At 38.6% G+C, this 10,495-nt stretch overlaps 1 pseudogene; it reads right to left on the minus strand.

Moving 5' to 3' along the window:
• Positions 1-8,025: 8,025 nt before the first annotated feature.
• Positions 8,026-8,958, minus strand: LOC134375818 (olfactory receptor 4D10-like; annotated as a pseudogene).
• Positions 8,959-10,495: the final 1,537 nt, after the last annotated feature.

Below are 10,495 nucleotides of genomic sequence, written 5' to 3' on the forward strand. Positions count from 1 at the left end.
CCAGGTGGTGAATAGCTCCTCAGCTGTGGAAATAAAAGTAGTACTCAGAGATTCTCTTCTTTTCAACTTTTTAACTTCTTTCTTAAGAATTGTTTAGCGAGCTGTCATTGAAATACAGTAGATATGTAACGTGCAAATATGTAATGCACATATGTGCATTGACTGCACATATTTAAAATGTGCACTTTGACAGATTTTGACAAAGAATATAACCATGATACCATTGCTACGTGAAGATAGTGAACAATCTAGCACCCAAAAAGTGTCCTGTGATCCTTTGTAATCTATTGCCTCTACCCGTCCTTTCTGTCATTATACATTAGTTTGTATTTTCTAGAATTTTCTATAGTTCGAATCCCACTATATGTGTATGTACTCTCTTTCTGTCTGGCTTCTTTCAGTCATGAAATTCATCCATGGGTTTATGTGCATCACTATTTTGTTCTTTCATATTGTATGGATGTGAACATTTGTGTACATGTCTTTGTGTGGACATATGTTTTCATTTCTCTTGGGTGACTACGTAGGAGTAGAATGGCTGTAACTTAAAATTCATTAATGAGAAAACAAACAACCCAATTAAACAAAGAACAAAGAAAAATAAATTTAAGAGACAGAAGTAGAGAGTAGAATAGTGGTTATCAGAGGCAGGGAACGAGAGGAGAAAGAGTGGCCGAGGAAAGGTTGGCAGACTGGTACAAAGTCACAAAGTTATGGTTAGACAGGAAGAATAAGTTCGGGGGCCCTACATAACAATAGCTAATAATACTGTATTGCATATTTCAAGATAGTGAGAAAAAGGGATTTTGAATGTTATAACTACAAAGAAATGGTAAATGTTTAGGTGATAAATATGCTACATATTCTGACTAGATCATTATACAATATATGCATGTAGTGAAACAATAAACTGTGCCCCATAAACGTACAATGAAAAAAAAAATTAAAAAACAAAAGGACAAAGAATTTGAACTGATGCTTCAAGGAGATACAGGGATAGCAAATAAGCACATGAAAAGATACTCAACATCATTTGTCACTGCAGAAATGTAAATTAAAACCACAGTATAAATTAAGAAACAGTATACACTTATTAGAATAACTAAAATAAGAAAGACTGATATATTAAGATTTGGGCAAAGATGTGCAAGAACTGGAACCCTACAACAGCTTTTGAAAACAGTTTGGCAGTTTCTTAAAGTGTTAAACATAAACTTACCATATCATCGTGTTGCTTTTGAATTCCTTCATTTTTCTTTTTTGGTGAATTCTTGAAGTGGGCCTTAATGTCTTTTTTTTCCAGTTTATCTCCCTTTTTCTCCCATAATCAGAAACAAAAGAAGGGCAAAAGTTACTTTCGTTCCATTTTGGGGTGTGTTTTGCAGTTCAGATGAAGATACTTTTTTTCACCTAGCTCACCTTCCCTCCAAGTTTTTTTCTCCTGCAATTTTGTCCAAAATCTATTGAATATGGAAGACTAAACAGTAAAACACAAGCTACTGAGAGAAATCCTAGCTTAGAGGTGGATACCTGGTGGACTGTGGCCACACACAGCCTGTTTGAATCCCAGCTGAGCACTTACTGGTTATGCTAACACGAGCAAGTTACTTCACCTCTTTGGCCTCAGTCTTTGCATCAGTAATTTGGAGACAGCAGCATGTCCTTCATACCATTTTTGTGAGGATTAAATGCATTAGTCTATGTAAAGCATCAGTACTTAGATCATTGCCTAATCTGTAATAAGGTGTGATTGTACATGTATTACCTTAAAGAAAAACACTGGGTTAATAACTCTCATAGACACATAGCTTCTTCAAATATACTGACAATCTTTTAGGGGATTTGTATGTTTCCCAGAACATGTATCCTAAAACAACTTCATCAGAACACAGTATTTTGTGGGAAATAGGAGGTATTTTTCTTCTAGTGACAATGAGTGTCCCAGAAGGCGGTGACAGTGCATGATAGTAAGAAGTGTGTTTGCTGGGTTTGGCTTCCTGTCTGACATCTTCTTAGCAGACCAGAGAAGTTGTTCAGGGCAAGGGCTCTGGGGTGAGAGCCATCTGGGTTCAAGTCCTGGCTTTGCTGCTGTGTGTGATTTGGGCATGTGCACAACCTCATTGAGTCTCTACTTCTTCATCTTTGGAATGGGCATAATGATAATACCCACCCCACAGGGAAGTTATGAGGATTGGGTGAATTCACATATGTAAGGGTCTCAGCATACAGGCTGGTTATCTGCTGTAATTCCAGCTATGTTGGGTAAGCTTAACAGTGCAGGCTTACCAGTAGTGGAGTGTGTTCAACTAAATTGTAGCTGAACTATCTATCCTGACTTGCTTAAAGAGGGAGGAAATGGTCGCTGCCTGAGAAAACCCAACTTAGTTATAAAAGTCTTCCACAGGGACCCCCATGGGAACAGCATAGTATGGTCTACACAGAAGGGTAGAGGGTCGACAGAACCTCAGACCCCAGGCCAGACCTGTTCATCGGGAAGGAATAGGTCCCATGTTCACAAACTACCTCTGGTAATTCAGTGACAGCATTCTCCAGCTTCTGCTCACTCCTTCTACTATTTTTAATCCTTTCAGCAAATATTGATGGAGCATTGTCAGAGTTCTAGGTTATCTGAGAAAAAGAAATATGATCCCAAACACAATGGGAAAAGAATTGAAATCTAATAATTATATGGGAATGACAGGGACCATCCAAGGACAGATGAAAAGTTGAGTGTGAGAAGAGGAAGACTTCTCACTAAGAGGCTCAGAAAAACTGCACAGAGGAGGTGGCATTTATGTTTGAGGCACATGATAATGGAGAGAAAGGGTGCTCTGACTTTAGCAGACCATTCAAATATATGGAAGTTGCCTATGATAGGAAAGTATGGCTGGGGGGAAAAAGGATGCAAACATGAAGGCAGGGAAAGGCATTTCAAAGAAAAGCATTACTGTAAAATTGTAAATTTTTGCTACATCTAAAGAACAGCATGTAGATTTAATTGTACTGGTCTTTCAACTTTTCTGAGGTTTTGAAATATTTTATTTTTATCTTAAGGTTTAAATTTAGGGAAAGAATTACCTCTGTCAATTTCAGCCTGAGGAGATCCATCCAGAGGAAAAATCTCTTCTCTGTGCAATTCAAGAGGTCCCAGGAGACAAAAGCTGCCCCTTCCCCCATTTCAAACTGACCTCATTTGTATTCCCTCATTTCAGTGTCCTCTTTGTTAATATTTCTAACATGTGCTGTTACTGAAGGTTCTCCCTGAAATGCAGCATCTTCTATACATGTTATATTACTTGTAATCAAAATGTATTTATAAATCTTAACGATCACATTCAGATTTCAACTTTTATCACTTTTGCACACAGACACCCACAGTACAGGCAGGCATACTCATGTAGAATTAAATCTCTTACCTAGAATCTCCACCCTTCAAGGACTCCAGCGTCTTAAACAATGTTCACATGAATGTTGGAAATCATTTAGTTTCAGGAAATTCTGTTAAACAAAGTTCCAAAGGCCAGTGATTTCAGTGGCTGCTCTTCCTTCTTGATATGGAAAAGGGCAGACTCAGGGAGTGATATGTTCTTGGCTCTTCTATGCTGATTCACAGTGCCCCATCACGTGTATCAATTCCTTATCTCAGAACTAGTGAGAGAATTAACAGAGGGAATATAGACGGATGTAGCTGTGGAAAAATTCTGCTGATGGTTAGGTTGTTTCAGTGGGAGTAATTAAGAAATTACTCAGGCACATACACTTAGGAATACACATTTTGTTTAGAGTCTAAAATTTTCTAGAGGTAAAACAAAGAATGAATTCCTTCATCCTCTGGCCCCAATAGGAAGGAAGGTTGTGCTTAAATAGGTCATGTGTATTTCTTAGAAAGCCCAAATAATGATGTTTTCTGTGATTAAAGGGCACCTTTCCTGGGAATGCGTGTGATGCAGACAGACTTGCAGCTGATGAGGGAACTGAACATACCTGCCAAATCCTTCCACTCTATTCTCTTTCCAAGTCTAACAACTGATACAACTGGAAATGCCAGGGGCATGAAACTTTGGGGGAAGGCAGATTTCTTCTCCATACCTCAAACACTGTATTCACAAGGAATCCCCCAGTTTGGGAAGAGATTGAATCAGGCATAGTTTGGAGCAGCACTGGGGCTGTCTACACCAAGAAAATTAAAGTAAAATGAAACAAGACACCAAGTTGGCTACACGGTGAGAAATGTGATTCCACCCGATAGCTAGCTATATTGTTTGACCATCTTTAAGATGTACAGCTTTAAGGCCTTTAAAACTGAATATTGGTTATAGTGGTTCCATCTGTCTCTCTGAGATGCTTCAACAACAGAGGGCTGCCTGTTGGCTTTCTCCCTCCTTGGACCCCAGACAGCCTGCAGGCATCATGGTGCCGCTTCCTTCTGCGGGCAGGGATCTTCCCGAACTCATCCTCACTGAGTACCAACACCCAACTGCTCCTCTCCAGCCACAGCTAGAATTAATCTAGTATATCTAAATAATCATTTTAAAAATCTAGTATGTCTAGCCCTGTCCCTGGTGAAGATTACCAAACAGAATACTTAACTATGCAGCACTAGTTTGGAATGGCTGCTTCAGAACTTCCCCAGCTGCAACAGGAAGGGATTTGCTTTATATCAGCACGACTAAGTAAAGGGGTCCCTTCCAAAATGACAAATCCCAACATCCAACTTCAATAAATAAATACATGGTGAGGTAGAAATTGCTTCAGGTTCCCCCAGTGACAGTTTGGCAGGATATTACTTGGCGATATTAATCAAGAGTCTCCACAACCACCCTCTTCGCACCCTCTAAGGCCTTAGAGGAAGAAAAACATCCTAAACTTAGACAAAATGTGTAGAGAATCATCCTGATACAGAAGGAAATACTCCATTTATTGAGACTTCCCGTATCCCAGGCACTTCAAAAAAATTAACTTTTAATTTTAAGGTATATTTACAGAAAGTTTGCAAGAATATTGCAGTTTCTATAGACACTACACATAATTTCCCTGTTAACATTACTATGGTCCACGTGTCACACAGTTGAAAAATCATTATTAAATAAAGTCCATACTTTATTAGGATTTGCTTAATTTTTAACTTCATGTTCTTTTTCTGTTCCAGGATCCCGCACAGAACACCACGTTACATTTAGTCGTCACATCTCCCTAGGATCCTCTACACAAACAATTTCCCAGACTTCCCTTGTTTATGATGGTCTTGACAGTATCGAAGAGTCCTGGTTACGTAGTTCATTGAACATCCCTCAATTTGGGTTAGTCCGATGATTTTCTCACAATTAGACGGGGGTTATAGGTTTTTGGAAGAAAGAACACAGAGGGAAAATGCCATTTTCACCACATCATATCAAACATTAACATGATTTATCACTGATGATGTTAACTTTGGACACCTGGCTGAGATGGTCTTTGTCAGGCTCCTCCACTGTAAAGTTGTGAGGATTTTCCCCTCCTTTCCGTAGTATATTATTTGGGAGGAGATCCCTAATCATAAGTCACACTTCAGGAGCTGGAAGTTAGGCTGTACCTTCTTGAGGGCGGAGAATCTACATAAATTATTTGAAATTCCCCTGCATGTGAGACTTGTCTATTATCCTCCATTTATTTATGTATTCAATCATTTATTTATATCCGTACGGACTCATGGATGTTTATTTTATACTTTGGGTTATAATCCAACAGTAAATTATATATTTTGTGGCTTGGGTTGTTCCAACGTCAGCCTTTGGGAGCTCTTTCAGTTGTCTCCTGTGTTTCTTTGACATGCTTCCACTGTTTCATTCTTTGAACTCTTTCTTGCTTTTTGGTACTACAAGATGCTCCAGGCTCAGGTTGTACATTCCTTGTCCCAGCCCTAGAGTCAGCTATTTTTCCAAGGAACTGTTTTATCTAAGTAAAAATTATATTTATTTAGTGATTTGGAAATATAAATAAAAAAATAAATGGTAAAAATAACACCCAAAATAAAACAAAAAACTGACATTTTATATGATTGACCATTTTCAGGCACAGTATTTACCAATAAATATAAAAAAATACATTTTATTATTTTTCATCTGTTTTTTCCCCTTCATCTTTGACTATATGCATGCTTTCTGCGTAGCTTAAGTCCCTAGGAAAATTCCACAGCTACACTGATGCCTACAATGTGGCTAAATGAGGTTAACATTTGGCTCCTGCCGGGAAATAAATTTATGTTCTTGGGGATTCAGAACAACAGCCTTAGGCAGTTTCACCCATGCAGGGTGATTTCTGAAGAGTGACACAGAAGTATTGGGAGGAGCCATTGGATCAGAAGGGGCGGTGCAGATGACAGTGACAGAGCTTTCAGTGGGCTGATGACCCAACTAGATGATGAAGTTCTCATAGGATACACATGTAGGCAGGAAACCCACATGGGGTCCATCAGCAAATCCCACTAGCTTGACCTTCAAAGCTTTTCAAACTTCTCACCACCACTGCCATTAGTACCATAGGTCATGGATTCATTATTACTTTCATGGGCCTATTGCAGTAGGCTCTTAGTTGGTCTCCCTCTTTTTGTACTTATCCCTCTTCAGTCTATTTATAGTGGTAGCTCCTGCAGTCCTGTTAAAATATGCATTGTTATTCTGCTCTTCAAAGGCTTTCAAATGCATTCTATCTTACTCAGTGTAAAAGCCAAAAGCTTTGCAATGGTCTACAAGGTGTAATGACTTCCTTACAGGGTCACGTTATCTCTCTGACCTCAGCTGCTACATCTCTCCTCCCTACTCCTCACATTTAGTTACAATGGCCTCCTTGCTGTTTCTTGAATCCTCTGAGTATATCCCCACCACACGGCCTTTTTATGTCTGCTTTGAGGACTGAGATTTGTACCCCAACATTTTTCTAGTTTTAATAACTTTTAGAATCTACCTTCAGAAATGGGGAGGAAACTTCTAGCAGCTGTAAATAGAATAATAAACAAACAAATAAAAATCAAGTTGACATATTGAACAATGTTTTTCACTTTATTCCAGCCTCTCTGAATATATATGCATAGTCTGAAGAAGCTTCTGTCATATCATCAGGGAAGTCATGTCATCAGAGAATAAAAATGGATTAATTGTTTTCTTAGCCATACCTTTCCAATGATTTGAAGAGCAGAAATCAGTGAGAGGAAATATTTACTCACTGAGTGTTTTAATTCAACAATTTTTAGTGATGTCTCCTATATTCCACTTGTGCCAGGTGCTGGGGATAAAACAATAAATAAAGCATAATCCTACTGGGGGAGATGGGAGAAAAAAATAACAAGGAATTTGAAACAGGATTTTGAGTACTATGCTAGAGCTAAGCACATGCTGCTGAGGGAATACATCGAAGGGATGGCTAGTAGACCTGGGGTTCTTGCTCAAGGTCTCAGAACTCATAACTGGTGAGGTCCACATTCTAACTGAAGCTGTGTTAACTCTAAGGTACCTGCTCTAAACCACTGGAGTGTGGGCTTGAGGTAAAAAAAAAAAAAAAAAAAAAAAAAAAAAAAAAAAAAACTTCCAGGTGATAGTTATTGAATTTATTCATATTATAGATTTGGAGGAGGAACTTAATTTGGGTGTGTTTACTTCATTAGGACGTAATTAGTTTGTGAAAGACCTTAATGAAATCCCAATGTCCAAGCAACATTAAGTATCTAATACACATTTCTTTCTCATCTCTCTTCCTGGTAACAGTGCAGGAAAGTAGTGGGAATGTCTGAGGGTATTTTGATTCCTTTTCCTTTATTTCTTCCAAGAGTGTATTGCAAAAGCAATATAAATATTCTACTAACAATTTTCTTTCTTCTGTGACACAAAACCCATCTTTTTATCTTATTATGGCATGTTGATCAGGTTCTTTGAAAGTTCTCTATGTCTTAAAAGTAGAAACATAAAAATTATTTGCAAATCTCTTACTAAATACATTTATCCCTCCTAGGAAAATATTTTAAAAGGTGGTGAGAAGGAGGGAACTACTGGTCTATTCCCTTTCCAAAGGCAGGAGTCTTCTCCTGCATCTTCTCACGGCTGACTTCATCTCGCGATTCCCCAGAGTGTAGATCAAGGGGTTCAGCAGAGGGGAGATGACAGTGAAGGTGACAGAGATGGCCTTTTCTGTGCAGAGGGCAGTGAAGGGCCAGACGTAGACATAGATGAAGGGAACAAAATGCAGGGTCACCACAGTAATGTGGGAGGTGCAGGTGGAGATGGCTTTCCTCCTTTCGTCTCTGATTGAGACCTATAATAATAATATGAGCAAATAGGACACAAGAAGCAAGAAAAACCACAGAGTGGTGAGCAGCCCATTATTGGAAATCATCAACAGTTCAACTACAAAAATGTCTGTACAGGCGAGTTTGAGGACCTGGGGGACGTCACAGTAGAAAGTGTCAAGGACATTAGGTCCACAGAAGGGGAGAGGAAGCAACAGGGAAATCTGCACGACGGAGTGGACAAAGCCCCCCACCCAGGCAGCCACTGTTAACCCAATGCAACGGTCTCTGCTCATGATGGTCACATAGTGCAGAGGCTTGGAGATGGCCACATATCGATCGAATGCCATCACTGACAAAGAAAATACATCCACCCCTCCAATAAGGTGGAAGAAAAACATCTAAGTGAAGCAGCCATTGAGGGAGATGGTCTTTGTCTCGGACAGAAGGTCCACCAGAACCTTGGGAGCTGTGATGGAGGAAAAGCAGATATCGGCAACAGATAAATTACGGAGCAAAAAATACATGGGTGTGTGAAGGCGAGATTCCCAGGTCACGGTGACCATGATGAGGAGGTTTCCCAGCAGGGTTGTCATGTACACCAAAAGTAGGAAAAGAAACAAGACCAAGCTCACTTCTCGATTCTGGGTTAGTCCAAGGAAAATAAACTCTGTTACCCTGGTGCAGTTTTTCATCTCCATTGAATCATCCTCTTTTTTGCCTTTTTTTTTTTTTTCCAGCTGTGTCATATGAAAGCACTGAGCTACTTATTTTATTGTCCTCTTAAGCACAAAGAATGGAATTCAGAAGCTTCCCCACCTGGATGTAGTGATTGCAATTTGTTGAATTTTCCACGTATTTAAGATTATAATCCGCTTAGTGATCAAATTATATTATCACAATCAAAGCCATTCAATAATTCTTTTCCTATAAAACTATTTTTGGAAAGAATAAGCATATATGTTTAATAGTGACTGGCATTTACATTGCATATTTAATTTATTATTTTTATTTATTATTTATTTTTTATTCCAAGTAAGTTTTTTGAATGTCAATAACTGTACAAAGCATTATACACAAAATAAGTAAGACATGGTTCCAGGCATTGGGGAACATATAGTTTACAAGTTTAATATTCATATTATCAAATATTCTGCTGACTTCAAGAGGGTCTTATCTTGCTAGAAAAGGATACTGACCTGTTTCTCATTGCAACGTCGCTGTGGCATGAGCCGGTTTCCTTGCTCTTGGCTATATTACATCAAATTTCTTAAAGTCGCAGCACTTTATTCCATTTAGTTTACTTGTCATGGTGACTGCTAATATTGACTTGATAATATTTTTAATTTGCAGTTAAGAAACAGATTTGCTATTAAGCAACAATGTGCAAAACCAGATGTCAAAGAGTATCATTAATTTTTTCATTGTGGCTGCAACACTTAACATGAGGCCTACCCTCTTTTTACCTGTACAATGGAGTATTGTTAACTAGCAATACAGTATTGTACAGTAATTCTGTAGAACTTATTCATCTCATGTAACTGAAACTTTATTCCCATTGAACAACAGCTCCCCATTTTCTCTTCCCATCAGCCCCTGGCAACTACCCTTTTACTCTTTCTTTGTGTGAGTTTGACCTTTTAGATGGTGACATGTGCAGTATTTGTCCTTCTGAAACTGGATAGCATATTTAAAAAGGCGTAATTACCAAAGTTCTATTTGGTATTTTTGGTAAAGTCCTTTGGAAGATTATATATCTTATTGTCTTTGCTCTATTTTCAGGAGAGAGAGGGCAGATTCAAGAAATTACATCTTTCAAGTTTTTCGCCTGTGTCCCTATCTTACATCCATATCCCTCATCTTCAGGATTAATGTTACTAAGAAAATGATCATCTTCAGGATTAATGTTACTAAGAAAATAATATTGGACCAGATAGCGAAAGTCAAGTGGCTGATTCCAATTTTGGTGACACAGTTTCAATGGGAGTTACTAAAGTGTTACCAAGATATGCACATGTGCACACGCACACGCGCACACACACACACACACACACACACACACACAGATTTTGCTTGATGTTCAAATTCTTTAGAGGCAATAGAGGAAACCTACCCCTTTACTCACAGTTCAACCAGAACTTCATAAAACTTGCCAAATGCTGTACTTGAGAGACTTGGAGTCCAATTTTTACAACTTGTAAGGCTCAGACAACATCATATACATGTGAGTTTCAATAA

The sequence above is a fragment of the Cynocephalus volans genome, chromosome 4, assembly GCF_027409185.1.
Source record: "Cynocephalus volans isolate mCynVol1 chromosome 4, mCynVol1.pri, whole genome shotgun sequence".
NCBI lineage: Eukaryota > Metazoa > Chordata > Mammalia > Dermoptera > Cynocephalidae > Cynocephalus > Cynocephalus volans.